General features: G+C 44.6%; 1 protein-coding gene and 1 long non-coding RNA gene across 13 annotated transcripts in view; one reads left to right on the top strand and one right to left on the bottom strand.

Annotated features, from left to right (window-relative positions):
- The window catches only part of ctnnd2b (catenin (cadherin-associated protein), delta 2b), a 1,542,927-nt gene that overhangs the window by 409,987 nt on the left and 1,116,276 nt on the right, over positions 1-16,664 (top strand). The window lies entirely within an intron of this gene.
- On the bottom strand, positions 4,078-8,268 carry LOC138751972 (uncharacterized). Its single transcript, XR_011350296.1, has 2 exons — positions 7,506-8,268; positions 4,078-4,302 (listed from the first exon to the last, which is right to left on the bottom strand). It is a non-coding gene; the product is annotated as an uncharacterized lncRNA (long non-coding RNA).

The following is a 16,664-nucleotide window of genomic DNA, read 5'->3' as shown; positions in this document are numbered from 1 at the left end:
GAGGATATGATATAGTGGTTGCTTTGAAGTAGTTGAATATTTTTCTGCACTCCCAACACATTTTTACTTAACCTTTTATTCGTGCAGGTCTCTTGCAGCTGGGAATGTTGCCCTGAATGTCTAATTATTGCTGATGCAGGAAATTGGACAGCTTGTGTCTGGGTTTGGGGTGATAGAAATGAAGGTCCATGTTGGGGGGGGGGGGGGGGGTAGGAGGGGGGGGAAGTCTTTGAGACGACATTACATCTCACGTGGTTTGAAGGGTGCATGAGGTCCTTGGATGACCTCTCCTTGTCAGCAGTTTTGACAGCTTTTAAACACCTAAATCACAACCTGAAAGGAATTGGAAACACTAGCTGGGGCCCCACAGAAGACGATGGAAGCTGAAGCAAACCACGATCTGCTAGAAGAACTCAGAAGGTCAGGGTGAAAAAAGAATGGTTGGCGTCTCAAGCCAAAGCCCTTTATCGAAACATTGACCAGTCTTCACCCAACCACACACCCCCCCCCCTACCAATTCCTCCAGCAGATTTTGTTCAGTTGGATAAATCAAATACTTTTGGATTGGCATCAATAAATTATCTGAAATGTTTTCCATCTCCTGATGGATATACTCTTTTTCATTTGGTTCAAATTCACGTATTTGGTTTTGGTTTTTGGTTTTCAAATATCCCGTTTACTCAGTCACTGCTGGTAAGCCTCTAGTGCCATTGTGCCGTGTCGTCCAGCTTGACGCGATAGAGCGACAGCCGCTCTCCTGAGTGCAGGGACCCGCGTGATAGCCCAAAGTGCCGCTGCTCACTTTATAATGTGAATAAATTGTTGTTGCCTAAATGTTAGTGCCAAGAAACAATTTTAATCAAGGCCTAATATATATTATTTTCACTGAAACGTATAGTAAATTACATGCCATGTTTGCTCCCAAATGCGAGAGCCGGAACCAAACTGCGGACCGCAAAAATGTCTGAAGGGATACAAAAGTCATTTTGTTCACCCAAATGTCCAGTGTCAAAATGTCTGTTGCCAAAGTGTGACGGCCACAATATCTGGTGCCAAGCTGCGGCATCAAAATGTCCAATTCCGTCTGTCCACATTTCTAGTTTCAGTCATGTTTAGACCGATGTGACTGGGTTGTATTGTTTTTATAAGTGTGTACACAACTGCTAGAATCGGGAGTGTCAAGTCCGACATGACATCGCTGCATTATGTTTGTATGAGTTTAAGCAGTTGCTAGTATTAGTGTCAAGACCAATGTGACTGATAATACAGGTCTGAAAAGATCCAAAAACTGAATTTTTTTTAGCGCCACCATGACATCACAATTGTAAAAAATTCAGCACCTGACTTGCCCGTGTGGAGCTCTGACACTTTGCTGGCACCAGTTTGATTATATAACAGTAAAAAAAAATGCAACCTTTGCTTCTGGCCAGGAAGATGCCAAATGGAGCTGGATCTAAATATTTAGCATCGGCTGCAGCCGGAGTCGATGACAGTGACTCCATTTTCAACATTGGGTGCGGTGCCATCCACATCAAAGAAGTTGCCTCAGGCTCCTGGGCAGGAGTGGGGACCTCGGGCTTTCGGAGACCATAGTTGGGGACTGGGACTGGCGTTTGGGAGGTATTGGCGACTGGAGGCAGAGATCAATTTTTCTTTTGGTACATATTAAACATTATTTCATGTGAATTTTCCACCTGTGGCATCATGCCATTGTTTGTTGCTGCTGTTTCGCCGCTGATACAAGTATTCTTCTGATGCTACTGTGCTGTTTTGGGGTTTTTCCAGCTTTGTTCTAGAAACAAAAAAGCCCAAAAAACCAAACAACGTCTGGCCCCAAGCATTTTGGATACGGGGTACTGAACCTGTATTATGTTTGTATGAGCGAAGTCAAGTTATTGTCATCTGATTGTACAACTACAACCCAACGAAACAGCATTCTCTGGTTCTTGGTGCAAAACATCCAGACACACAACCAGACCTAATGCACATGCAGACAAACAATAAAAATGCAGGACAAGTACTTCATCTACACAAATAAATAAATACTGTTCTGCGAAAATGAGAGTCTCAGATGGTTGGTGTGAGTGGTTCTTTTGGTCGTACAACGTTCACACTGCCCGTGGAGAAGATGCTGTTCCTCAGCCTGGTGGTGCTGGCTCTTATCCTCCTGGATCTCTTCCCCGACGGGAGCAGCTGAAAGAGGCCATGTGGTGGAAGGAACCCACTGAGTTCTTCCCTTCCCACACAACAGTCGGCCAGCATTTTTTTCCCCCTGTTGGGCAGTTATGTTTGGATGTAGTGATCCAGAATTTTCTGCGTTACATTTTCAACAACGACCACATGCCTTTGGTACTTTTAGAACGAAAAAGCTGCAACCTTGTCATGTAAACTGCAGGAGGTGCATTGCTATTTCAGGAATTTGTATTGCTATTTCATTCTTTGTTCCTCCTTTGATGTCACGTGGGCCAGAATCCCCACCAGCTTGTTGTCGGTGTGCATGGAGTTGGGCTGTTCAACTCCTGGCCTCCCAGACTCCTTCCTTCGATGTGGTTCTACTTGCCCTCTGCTCCATCTCTGGACCTATGCATCTTCTGTTGCTCCGATTTTGATCGACTGTATTTGAAAATGCCGAGCCCAAAGCCTGTAATAATCTCAGCATGTTTCCCTCGTGACAATCAACTCCAAACATCCCATGTAACTGCATCTTATGTGGGCTACTGCCTCCTCAGTTACTATTTTCATTTCGGAAATGAAGAGAATATTGGAGATGATCTATAATTGTCATGAGGACAGTATAGTCATGTCTCTTCTTCTTAGCAATAGAAATTATGAGAAATTACTATTTTAATTGTCACATTTTGTATTTAATAGTGATTACTATCTCAAGGTAATTCTTGGCTCAATGTTGATGTTCCTCCAGCCCTCTTGCATTGTCTTACCTGTTGCCCCTTTATTTCTGGAAATGACCTTCGACTCTTGTTCTTCAACCCACTGTTTCACTGATCTTTGTCCCTTCCACCACTTTGCTATCCCAGGGCATCACACTAGGCCCTCTCAAGCAAGGAAAATGCCCGACTGCAAAGGCTGAGGTTCTCCGCCCTTACCTCTCTGAATGCGCCATGGCTGGCTCTGAGGCGCTGATTCCAACCCTTCTCGGGGAAGGATAATCGGGAAAGGCTGCGCTCCGCCTCCCCACATGAATGTACAGGTGCTGCAAAGTGTCTGGTTAGGGGCCGGCTGAGGACGTTGTCAGCCCGTGACCCATCTCCACACTCACTCCTCTCCCTCTATGACCCCCTCAAGGCGGGGGCGGCTGGGGGGAGCTGTCAGGGCAGCAGGGGCTTGTAGGCACCATCAGAGGATGGCCGTTGCAGGCTGTAATGACCTTACCCTTTGGGGCCGTTCTCTGCGGCTCAAAACGCAGCAGAGCAATGGCCGTCTTCCCTATCCATAATCCCCCACACAGCTGGAACTGTTCTGGGAGAGGGATTATGGGTAGGGAAGACGGCCATTGCTCTGCCACCTATTTATGATGGGTGGTACTACAGCAGCAGTCGCCCCCACCCCTATTAGCTCCAGAGTGCGCTATGAGGCACTGCTCGTAGTGAATGCAACGGTGGAGGAGCCTTTTAGGGCTGCTCTATGAAAGGTAAGTTTTATGTTTTCTCTCCACACTTGGAGCTGGCCTCTAGGCGGAGGCCCTGGCATGAAATGACTTACAGCACCAACGATCAGGTCCGGGGTTCAAAATCCATGCTGTCTGTAAGGAGTTTGTATGTTCTCTCCCTGTCTGCGTGGGTTTACCCCAAGGGCTCCTGTTTCCTCTCACCATTCATAATGTACCCGGGGTTGTAGAACATTTGGGTGGCACAGGCTCGAGGGCCAAAAGGGCCTGTTACCACACTATATGTCCAAAAAAAATCGGAATCCCTCCCAAAGCTTCCAAACCACCTTAAGTCCTTCTGTTCACTGAGCCTTTCGTCAAACCTCCCATAGACTCCTCCTTTTTCATGGCGTTTTCCATTATGCTTTTGAGAAGTCCAGTGGGATATATTTTTATGCCGTCAAAACACCACACAAGTGCAAGATTATTTTATTGAAACTAGGTGCCATGTAACATGGTGTTCACTGTGCAGATTTATTTCGTTGAGCTGAATGTGTAAAGGCGTTTGGATCACGTCAAATATTATTTTCTGAATTTTCTAGAATTTAGATCATTGCAGGTCGTCGACTCAAGAAAATTTCAGGCATGTTTTCTTGCGGGGCTGACATTTAGTCTGTCTGTCTCTGCAATCAGTGATGCTGGAAATGAAAGGTAAGATTTGGAAACCATTCCGAAGCAACCTTCAAAGGATACATTTATAAACTATCTAAATATTCGTTGAACATCCCCTTTATTGTGTCGACAATGTTTGTCGGAACATAATTTCTGTGTATTTATCAATATTTTGCAAAATTGCTTTCATAAACAGAAGTATTATTTGATTTTATTTTGTGTTATTGGCAACTCATTAAACCTTGTTGTACATGATGAAAGGCAAAACAATCATTTTTAATTGGGTGGTTTGATTTCTGTTCAAGCTGAAATGACAAATTGCTGATAATTTTTCAAAGGATTGAACTCTGCATTTCTGGAATGAAGAAATTATTGGCTGCTTCATAACTATGCAGCCGGTTGTGCAGGAACAGTCTCTTCGATGATTTCAAAATGTAATTACAGATGAATAGATATGTGATGCTGTTGAATTTGTGCAGTTTTATGATTGCTAATGCTGCTGAGGTCAGGTCAAATAATGAATCAAGTGTGGATTACATTTTTCAAACCGTGCCATTTAGTAAATTAGTTTTTGTGTGCTCCCCAGATCAGTTGTAAGTGCCTTTAATGTGGTAACAAGCTTCTTGATGATGGCACACATAGCATTTCTGTCCAGTCCAAGTTACCCTGTGGAACTTGAATCCTTTCTGATAATGAGGATTATTTTTGAGGAGCGGCCTGTTCAGCAATCTACTGTCATGGAAGATATTGCGGCTGGTTACCCTAATGCAATAGAGCAACCCACGATGGGAAATTGACACAGGTCATTCAAAACTGGTCTGAAGAAATGAGTTTTAATGTGAAGGGCAGAAGGTCAGGGAGGTGAAAGGAAATTCAGAGATCAGGGTGCAGACAATTGAAGGTTCAGCTCCCAATGATAGGGATTTGAAAACTGGGGAGAGGAGGAAGGGTATCATCGAGGGGTCGAGCTGGAGGTTACATTGAACAACAACAGAATCGTAAGAGGATTCTGGCCTTGGGAAGTCATTGATAAGAATGCAGGGAAAAGATTGTGAACTCGCACTGGTTCCGTTTAATCTACTAGAATTTCAGATGCACTTGGGGATCTTTTAAAATTTTATATTTAGACATACAGCATGGTAATGGGCCATTTTGGCGCACGAGTCAGCACCACTCAATTTACACCCGATTAACCTACATCCCCAGTACATTTCGAACAGTGGTAGGAAACCAGAGCCCCTATGGAAATCCCACACAGACACAAGGAGAATGTACTGTGACAGGATATATAGATATATATAGATAAGTTTTTGGGAGATAAATTGGGAAAGGTTTATTAGAGTAGGTTACAAACAAACACTTTAAAAGAGATCATATTTGAAATACTGGAGCTCTACCCCATGCTAGACATATTGGCTACACAGCTTTTGCAAGAGCTTTGAAGAGTGCTCAAGAGATTTCACTAATGGATTGTTGTTTAACAAAGGCAACAGATGAAAGAGCATTGTGGAGCCACTGCTGTCTGGAAGAGAGCTTGCTGTTGGAAGAGGATCATGTGGTTTTGAAAGCAGAGAGAGAGCGACAGAGACACAAAGATCACTCGACAGTGTTACAGCCAACAGAAGTAGCTGGGACTAGAACAGGACAGCTGGCAAGCCCATTTTGGAAGACAGCTTGGTCAAAGACCTTGTGGTTCATGCAAGAGGAGAGGACTGGCCGTCTAATGTTTCACTTGGAATAAGGGAAACAAAAAGGAACTCTGTGGTGACCTGAAAGAGAGAGGTTATCATCTGGAGAACCCTGAAGGGGCAGGTTTCGTCAGCAAGACACTGGAGTAGTTGATTAAAAAGGAACAACAAATCTCTCTCTGAAAACTGACAAGAACCTTCCTGAGCGGTAACTGTTTACCTTTCGAGCACCAAAGCCTGATGAACTTTATAAATGTTAAATCCTGTGCACAGTATAAGAATTGTCTGCAACCAGTGAATTTGGAGGAATGAGAAGTGAGATTGGACTGTGAACCAAAGGACCTTTCTGAACTTAGACACACATTACATACACATGCGCTTAGAATTGGAAGGTGGTTAAATTAGGTTAAGTTAATAATAGATAAGTTAAAGTACCTGTCAGGACTTGAATACATAATCTGGACTGTAAGTTCAGAACACTACCACCCTTGAATCTTGATCCTAAAGTTGGGAAAGTCGGGCCATGGAAAAACAGGAGGCTTGCACACTCAATAGAAAGATGGTTCAAAAGCCATGATGTGTGTTTTGTGTTTTTTAGACAGACATGCTTTGTGGGTGGAAGCACCAAAATATATTTGTGTAAAGCATTATTTTGTATTGAAGTACCAAATCAGAATTTCTTGTCATGAACAATTCATGAAATTTGGTGTTTTGTGGCAGCGTCACAGTGTAATCATTCATACTATAACCATCTTACAACATTACTGTAAATAAAAAATAATAGTATTCAAAAAGTAAGGCAGTATCATTGATTATTCAGAAATCTGATGGCAGCGGGGAAGAAGCTGTCCTTGTGCCACTGAGTGCTCTCTTCAGGCCCCTGTACCTTTATCCCGATGGTAGCAGAGTGAAGAGGGCATGGCCTGGGTGGTGGGGACTTTGAGGATAGAGGCTGCTTTTTAAGACACTGCCTCATCTAAATGTCCTCGATGGAGTGGAGTCTGGTGCCTGTGATATTGCAGGCCGAGTCAACAACCCTCTGGAGCTTTTTCTTGTCCTGAGAGTTGGTGGCTCCATTACCAGGCAGTAATGTAACCTGGCAGAATGCTTTCCACCTGTTTCACCTGCACACCACGGTTCATGTTTCAGCACAAAGAACCAGCAGCGACAGAAGGGGCTAAATGGGCTATTGTGCCATGTGGACTGCAACAGTTCAAGGTGGTTGCCAGGACATTTCCAAGAACTGTTCAGCTGGTTATTAAATGTTAACCTCACTTGAGATGAGCTGACCATGCAAAAGTATAAAATAGTGGTTTCATAGGTCGTTGACAAGGAGACTAACATGTTTTCATGTGAAGAGAAATGTCATTTCTTGAGCAGGAATAGGTTCCATTGGTTGACAAAAAGATTTGTTTCTCAGATCTCTTTGGCTGTTGGCTCAAAAGACAGAAGGACAAAAAAAAACAGCATTTCATGAATAATTAACTGCGCACTCTATCATGTAAACAATTCATTTATCACTTCAGATTTAAAATTAATACCATTTGCTCTGTGATATTCTTCCAGAATTGGTAATTGTCAAGTAAACCATCTATAATGTGCTTTTCAAAACATCTTGGACCAATTCTGCTATTCCGTGACCTCCTCCAAACTGATAATGCCTTCCAGATATTCATACAGATCTAATTTCAATTCTTTCTCCTCAATCTTCCCAAAATGAATTACCATCTTGTAGTGAACAAAGTCACAGTAGTCAGTGTGAGTCAGTTTAACTGATTTTACTGGAATCCCGAGTGAGCTTATAAGCACAAACCCCCATGATGCTTAGCTGCCCCCAGGAATCATTGTGACGTCAGCCTGGAGGGTAGGCAATGTTCCCAGTGTCTCGGGACTCTCAGCCCCACACGAGCCTGCACCTCCGTGATCTAGTCTCACTCATGGATCGGTGCAGCCTGCTACATGCACCCCACACCCCCCTCCCAGAACCGGTGACAGGGTGTGATGTCCATTTGTTGCATAAAGTTCTTTCATTGAGGCGGGCGGCCTCTCCACCATGGGCATGCTACTGGTACCTGCTGCTCCAGGGCGATGTGTGCCAGCTTGAGGTGGTCAATAGTGAATGCTTCTTCCCTGCCTCCAATGTCCAGTACATGTATCGTTACATTGTATCAGAGCACTTTGTGAGGTCCCTCATATGGCCGCTGAAGCAGAGTTCAATGCGTCCTCCTGTGCACAAACACATACTGGCAGTCCCTGAGCTCCCTTGGGATGTAGGAGGCAGTCAGATCATGGCATGAGGTTGGGCCAGGCACCAGGGTGCCGACTTTCTCCTGAAGTCGCGTCAGGAAAGCTGTAGGTGTTTCTTCCTGTCCTCAGGCCGGTGAGCCGTAAGCGGGGCTTCATACATGAGTTTGGCGGAGGACGAAGCCAGATCTTCATTTGGCGCTGTACGAATTCCCAGAGGCACCCATGGAAATTCGTCATCCATTTGGGGCTATTGAGTCAAGCCATCAGGGAAATTTTCAGTTGGCAGTGAAACCTCTCGACGAGGCCATTGGACTATGGGTGGTAGCTGTGGTGCAATGTAATTGGTTGTCAGGAGGCAGCCAGCAGGCCCAGGCATGTATCGGTGGTCCCTCTGTGGGGGTGTGGTGCTGGATGTCATTCTTAGGCATGGCTGAGGAGAATTTGGGGTGACTGTTGGAAAATCCGCTAAGATCCTGGCATAAGCATTGTGAGAAAGTCACTGAGGTGAGGTGCCAGTAGAGTAACCTGGTGTAGGGCAAGGAACTCAAAGGTCTTAGAGTTCACTAAGCGGTGCCCTTTCAGGTCCACGGGGAGGCACTGGGCTCAGAGGAAGTCTGTCCAGCAGGGGTAGCGTTATGTCTGCCAGAGTGAAGGCCCATTAAACCAGCATGGGCCGAATTCCAGAGGGATGGTCCATACTCCACGAGTTTGGATATTGCTGCCGTTAGCTACAGCAAGTCAAGGCCCTGTCTTTTTGAGACGTGTGTCCCAGCTCATGGGAGGCAATGCGCTGATCACTGCTCCAGTGTTGACCAGGAATCGCTGACCGGAATGCTGGTCCCAAAGGTAGAATATGATGTTTCTGTGGCCTACCATGGTAGCCATCAACGATGGCCGGCCATGATGCTTCCCAGATGCGGGCAAGGTGGTCAGCAGTGGCGGCCAGTGGAACTACAGCACTGATAGTAGTAGCACCATCGTTCTTTCTCTGAGCTGTCCCCAGCTGTGTTAGGCTTTTTTCCGGCACTGGAACAATACGAGTACCCTGGCGTGATACAGCAACCCAGTTGATGGCTGTTCTGCCATATTCATTTACCTGTGACGTAGCAACATAATCAATGGCAGGTCCACCATGTTGCTTAGCCTGTCATAGGGCGTCGGCTCTGGCAGCCAAACTGCAAGGGTCACCGAAGTCATCGTCGGCCAGGAGCAGGCGAAATGTCCTCCATCATCTGATCTAAGACTATCTACTCAAACAGCAGGCAGGATCTGAGACCGGACATCAGCGCCAGCAGGTCACTCGTGAGGACATGTGGATGGATGGTGTGTGGTCGCCCAGGTCGTCCATATCCAGCAGCCTTGCTGCTCGCTCGCCGCGGGAAAGCCTGAAAGTGCATATGAGGAGGACTTTGAGGACTTCATACCTGTCTTCAGTGTGAGGGCCGCTGCAGAAAATCGACAATCCTGTCGGCGCTCTCCTGGTCTAGAGAATTGACCACGTAATAGTATTTTATGTCATCAGTGGTGATTTTTCCCAATGTGAAACTGAGCTTCAGCCGCTGGAACCAGACCACAGGCTGTGATGTCCAGAATGTAGGCAGCTTCAAGGAGACTGAGTTAGCATCATTCATCGTGAGGTTCAAATTTGCCAATTTGGGCCATTGGGGTCACCAAATGTAGTGAATAAAGACACAGTAGCCGGTGTGAACTCCTGTGTGAATTTATAAGCACAATCCCCCATGATACTTTGTTGCCCCCGGGACCATTGTAACATCAACCAGTAGGGCTGGCAACGCACCCACTGTCTCGGGGCTTCCAGCCCCGTGTGAGCCTGAACCTCCGTGACCCGGTTCGCTTGCGGACTGGAGCAGCCCGCTACAATCTCTGTTTCCAATTACAAATTACCGTAAACGCAGAACTTTCTTCAACTTCTCCCCATCCCCGTCACCTGGTTGGGCACTGCCTGAAACCTAGATGCAGTCGCCACAATGTGGAAACTGTTGGAAAAACTCAGCAGAGGGATGGCGAATGTTTGAGGAGCAGGTCCTGATGCAAGGTCTCATCAACCATCCCTCTGCCTCCCAAAGATCCTGCTGAATTCTTCCAGCAATGTGTTTGTTTCTGCTAAAAACCTGACTTTTGGATATTCCACAAATGCAGGTCAGGAGTACTGTATTTCATGACCCTATTGTAGCGGGAGATTTTAGGAAAAATTTGTTTTAATGTATTTACAGGTAAGTTTGCAAACAAGTTCCTCCTGCAAGACCACCTGTAGATAATGCGCACGTGTGTGCTTTCACTCATCTCGATGGAAACCCTCCAGCCTTGCATAGCTGAATCCTCCTCGCACACGAACAACAGCAACAACATGTCCTGCTGCCCGCCGCCCGCCAAGGTCCAGGCCTCTTCCCCCTTCACCGATTGATTGACAGGCGCCCTTGGTCCCGCGAGGACAGGAGGGAGAGAAGCCGGTCACCAGGGCAATGGGCAGGGCCCTCGGTCATGGGGAGCAGATGATCAACTGCTATGAGGGGAGTGCCGGGTACTTAGTGATCAGGCTCCACGCTGAGCATTTGTTCAGCGAGCATGCTTCTCCCCCCCCCAACAAATTGAATGGGTGGGGGGGTGCTGGTGAGCGAATAGCTTGAGCACTTTCCTCCTGTTGCCATCTTGCAGATGAAAGCCTCCACTACATTTGTATTTCGGTGCCCAGAATAGCGGCACCGAAATGTCACTTTCCTGTGTAGGACCACAGGAGGGGGTGGTTTGGTGTGATTTTTTTTTGGGGGGGGGGAAAAGGGAGTCTTGTATGCTGTCAAATATGGTAATTTTGTTTGATGACATTCCTATCAAGAGCTCTGAGGTGATTGCGATAGAAAAGGTGCTATTGTTCTCAAGCTCCTGATCTTAGTCAGTCAATAAGTTAACTTGGAAATGTAGCAGATTCTCGAATCACATCTGATGGGCCAAGATTATGCTGAAGTGCAGCAATAAAGATTCTGATCACCCACCTTCAAGTTCTTTTTCTGAAAGCCCTTGTGCCTGGGTAACAATGGAAATACATATTAATAACTTCTGGATGATTTCTCCGGAGTGTTAATGCTCTAAAAGTGATGGGACCTGAGCAGGAAATGCTTTGTTGAGATTACCAAAAATGCCAATCCCAGAGGTCAAATTAAATGCAGATAGTTTCCTGTGTGGATGTACAATCTTGCAGTGGCAAGCGAGGAAGAAATCACGTAGAAAATATTTCAGTTAGAAAACTATAGAACATTACAGCACAGAAACAGGCCCCTTCAGCCCCTTCTAGTCTGTGCCGAATCATTTTTATTTTGGCCTAGTTCCATTGGCCTGCACCCATCCATGTACCTGTTCAATTCTTCTTAAATGTTAAAATTGAGCCTCCATTCACCACTTCAGCTGGCAGCTCGTTCTACTCTCTGTGAGAAGAAGTTAATGGTAAAATTCTATTATTGTCATGTAATACTATATTTAGAATATTACGAACATGAAATTCTTTAACTTTTTGTCTATCGTGAGGCAGAGAGTCGCCCCTTTGTCCAGCACCCCTCACATAAACCGACAGCCCCTGGTGTTCCCAGACGGTCTCCCCTCCAAATACTGACCGTTTCTGAGCCTGCTTTGCTTCCGAGATCAGATGATCTCATGCATATTCAGCCCCTCATGTTCCCCCGAAACTTTTTCCCTTTCACTCTTAACCCATGTCCTCTGGTTTGTATCCAACCCTCAATGGGAAAAGCCAACTCTTACTCTTGTCTATCCCCCTCTAAATTTTTAATCCCTCTAGCAAATCTCCCCTCATTCTTCTATGCTCCAGGGAATAAAGTCCTAACCTGTTTAACCTTTCCCTGTAACTCAGTTCCTGAAGTCCGGGCAACATCCTAGTAAATCTTCTCTGCACTCTTTCCATCTTATTGATATCTGTCCTGTAGTTAGGTGACCAAAATCAAGATGCAAGATTCAATTTTTTGTCATGTAATAAAAACAGTTGCACAAAATTGCTTGTGCATGTCGTAAGGGCAGACAGATTCACCGTCGGCAGACATTACCTGAAGTATCTCTTACAGACAGAGTAAGAGAAGCAAGTAGAGTGTCCGTAGATTCACCTCCGACACTTCCACAGCCCCTGCAGCCACAGAGTCCAGTCCAAACCACTGGCAACCTGAGCTCCAGAGCTGAACCTCTGATACCATTAGAAACCCTTCAGCGCCCTCGGCACCCTCTCACATCCCACGTCTGATACCTGTCACTCCTTCAGCCAGCAGTCCACAGCCTGGTGCAAGTCCCTTGACCACAGTCTTCAGCCTCCATGGGTTCCTTGCTTCGTGCAGATCCTTCAAACACAGAACCCCTCACTGTCCTCTGCCATTTTTTCCATCCTGTGGGCCGTCTCTTCTGCTTCTCCTTCCCATATGGTGGTCTCCCCTTTTCCTGGTGCACTGTGCCGATTCTCTGCTTCCCTGGAGTTTGCCTCTGCCAATCGTTGATGCCGTCTTCTTGGGTGCAGACACCCCCCCCACGGTCGCAGGATTTTAAATAAAACTAGCACCGCTCCTTTTGGCCAGTGCAGAGCTGACAGCAGTCGAACTGGGTGGTTGGACCCCTGTTGGAATACTCTTTCTGTGGGCCTACACCAGCAGCCTGCCACCGTTATAGCACTCTGGCAGCACCACCTGAGCTGCACATAATGCTCCAAATTTGGCCTCACCAATGTCTTGTACATCTTGACCACAACATTCCAGCCCCTATACTCAATATTTCGATTTATTACGGCCAATATGGAAAACACTCTCTTTACAACCCTATCCACCTGTGATGCCACTTTCAAGGAATTATGCATCTGTATTCCCAGATCCCTCAGTCCTACTGCACTCCTCAGTGCCCGACCACTGATGGGTTTGACTTGCACCCATCTAAAAACTTGTACAGATATTAGATCAGCTATCTCTTCCATTTAATTAGCTGCAAAGGAAAGATCCATAATGACAGTCCTTGGAGCCCAATGCAATTGTTTTAATGACATAGAGATGTCCATCATCGAAAATCATCTGCAATTAAAAGTTCACACCCATGTGTAATTTTCCTTTCCTGCAAGGAATCAAGGTTCACGCTGAATTGGCTAATTGTTGCTTTTTATTCATCTTTGCTAATTAGGCTAGAAAAGAATAATGAGAAATAACATTAATCCATATAACAGCTATTCAGAAAGGAGCCATGAAACTAAATATCTGGGAACCACTGGATGCTGAATAATTTCTGCCTATTTTGAAAACTAAAATTCTCACATTATCGCAAAGTGTGAAAGGTTCGGTTTTTCATGGATCTGTAATCCCTTTTCCTGTCACATTTTACTTATTTTTGACCAATTCAATGTTAATAACCAGATGGAAAATTTGAGGCAAACTACCCAATACTCTTGGAAACTCAACGTGTTTTGACAGCTTTGCATCACTCTATTCAGAAAAATTATACTATGCAGGCAGCCCCCAGGGTTACGAACATCTGATTTGCAGACAACTCATAACCATATGTAACCATAATAACGGAAACAGGCCATCTCAGCCCTTCTAGTCCGCACCGAACCAATACACTCCTCTCGTTCCACCTTCCTGCACCCTGCCCATAACCCTCCCTTCCCCTTCCATCCATATACCTAGCCAATTTTTCCATAAATGGCAAAATGGACCCTGCCGCCACTTCTTCTCCCACACAGGCACCATTCTCTGAGTGAAGAAGTTCTCCCTCATGTTACTTCTAAACTTTTGCCCCTTAACTCTTAACCTCTTGTTTCAATCTCTCCTTCCCTCAAGGGAAAAAGCCTCTCCCCGTCAACTCTATCTATCCCCCTCATAATCTTAAATACCTCTATCAAATCCCCCTCAACCTTCTAAACTCCAAGGAATAAATACCTAATCTGCTCAATATTTCTTTGTAATCTAGATGCTGAAATCCATTTAACATTTTTGTAAATCTTCTCTGCACTCTCTCTACCTTATTGATATCCTTCCTATAATTCGGTGACCAGAACTGCATACAATATTCGAAATTTGGCCTCACCAATGCCTTGCACAGTCTCAGCATCACTTCCCGACTCCTGTATTCTATTCTTTGATTTATAAAGGCCAGCATATGAAAAGCCTTCTTCACCACCCTATCCACGTGAGATTCTACCTTCCTAGATCTTTCTGCTCCACTGCATTCTTCAATGCCCTCCCATTTACTGCGCGTATCCTGTTTTAATTATTCCTTCCAAAATGAAGCACTCACTTACCAATGGACTACACGTGGCTTCATCTGTCTGTCAGCTCGTGGAAGGAGAGCGCCGGCCACCATTTTGAGTCAGTCGAAGTCTTCTCAATGATTTAAAAGCTGCATGTGCAGCAAGTTATGACTTGCCTACAAATTTGACTTAAAGCCAGACCAAGGAACGGATCTCGTTTGTAACCTGGGGACGGTCTGTACTTTGAACTACAGTGTCTCTTCATCTAATTATATCCAACAGCCATTTTATACACAGAAAACTTGTACAGGTAGCAAATAGATGAAAACTCTGTTCATCTGATTCTGACAGAAATTGAGGGAGGAATTTTGGTGAGAACGTTGATTTTTTTTAATTTTTTTTTTAAATTTTTTACACAATAAACCATATTGACCAAAATACATACAGACATTTTTCTCTTGAATATATGAACATTGATCTTTATGGGATTTTTAATCATATAACTGAAATGGCTATAGAATGCATCAACAACAAACTAGCCCTTCCTCAAAATATTACAAAATATCAGACTATCATCGATGTTTTGAACTGAATTTGGAAAAGTAAATGTACCTTTTGACCAAGAGACCAAAATATTACCGCAGAGTGAATTGGCACACAACTTCTTCAGTTAATAGAGGGCTATCCCAGCATGTATTGGACCCATCATCCCTTGAAATGAATACAATACTATTTTTCTTTCCACAGGTGCCTCTAAATCTGTTCACTTTTTCCAGCATTTTATTTTTCTAGTACCTGTAAAAAAAATTTTTACCTTCACAATAGTCCAGTTGCATTTTGCAAAGGTTCACCATGACTTTCTTCCTCTTGTATGATGTGCTCCTGATTATGAAGCCTTGAGTCCTATGTATTTTTTACACCACCTTCTGACTCTGTCCGGTCACTTTCTGATGCACAATCAATTGCACAAAGAGTGAAGTCATCGTAACTGAAGGCATGTATTAGCAAGAGATGGACAGCATCTCTTGTGTTGCTCATTCACACTGACTCAGACTCGAACTGGGACAGGCTTGTGGCATGACAGCCTTTATGGGGAATAATGGGGAGGAGTCACAAAACGGCCACTGAGAGCAGGGTCAACCAGAAAATGGTATATCATTTACACACACAAATAAGTACAATAGTGGTTTCACCACACTTTCAATACACAATGCATGAATCCTGGATCTCTTTCTTGAGCAATTTAAAAAAATAATCTACCTGCTGTCTTCTCATTTGCCCTACAAAAATATAATACCTCTTCAGCAACCACAAACACTCTCTTTATTACACTCTACATGACCATCTTTATCCCATCCTCCAAGAAACTCCACCATGTTTGAAAAGCTACTTTGTAATGCCAGTCTTTTTTTTAGATTGCGGCTTCAGCACAGTTTTATGAATTCACTGATGATACAAAAATAGGGGGAGTTGTGGATAGTGAGGATGGTTTTTGGGGACTGCAGCAGGATTTGGATGGCTTAGGAGAGTGGGCTGAAAGGTGGCAGATGGAGTTTAATATAGATAAGTATGAAGTGCTTCATTTTGGGAAGAATAATCAAAACAGGACATATGCGGTGAGGGGGAGGACATTGAGGCATGCAGAAGAACAGAAAGATCTTGGAATAACGGTTCAGCATTCTTTGAAAGTTGATTCTCATGTAGATAGGGTGGTGAAGAAAGCTTTTGGTATGCTGGCCTTAATAAATTAAAGGATAGAATCTAGGAGCTGAGAGGTGATGTTGAGACTGTTCAAGGCATTGGTGAGGCCAAGTTTGGAAGATTGTGTGCAGTTCTGGTCCCCAAATTATAGGAAGGAAATCAATAAGGTAGAGAGGGTGCAGAAAAGATTTTCTAAAATGTTGTCTGGATTGCAGTATCTAGAATACAAAGAAAGATTGAGTAGACTGGGTCTTTATTCATTGGAGCGTAGAAGGTTGAGGGGGGATTTGATAGAAGTATATAAAATTATGAGGGGAATAGATAAAGTAGATATGAATAGGCTCTTCCCCTCGAGGGTAGGTGATATTGGAACAAGGGATCATAAGTTAAGGGTTATGGAGCAAAACTTTAGAGGTAACTTAAGAGAAAGCTTTTACACTCAGAGAGTCGTGGCTGAGTGGAATGACCTTCCAGAAGAGGTGGTTGCAACAGGGTCAATTTTGTCATTTAA

This window comes from Narcine bancroftii, chromosome 1 (assembly GCF_036971445.1).
Source record: "Narcine bancroftii isolate sNarBan1 chromosome 1, sNarBan1.hap1, whole genome shotgun sequence".
Classification (NCBI taxonomy): domain Eukaryota; kingdom Metazoa; phylum Chordata; class Chondrichthyes; order Torpediniformes; family Narcinidae; genus Narcine; species Narcine bancroftii.
This window is presented reverse-complemented; position numbering and strand designations above follow the sequence as displayed.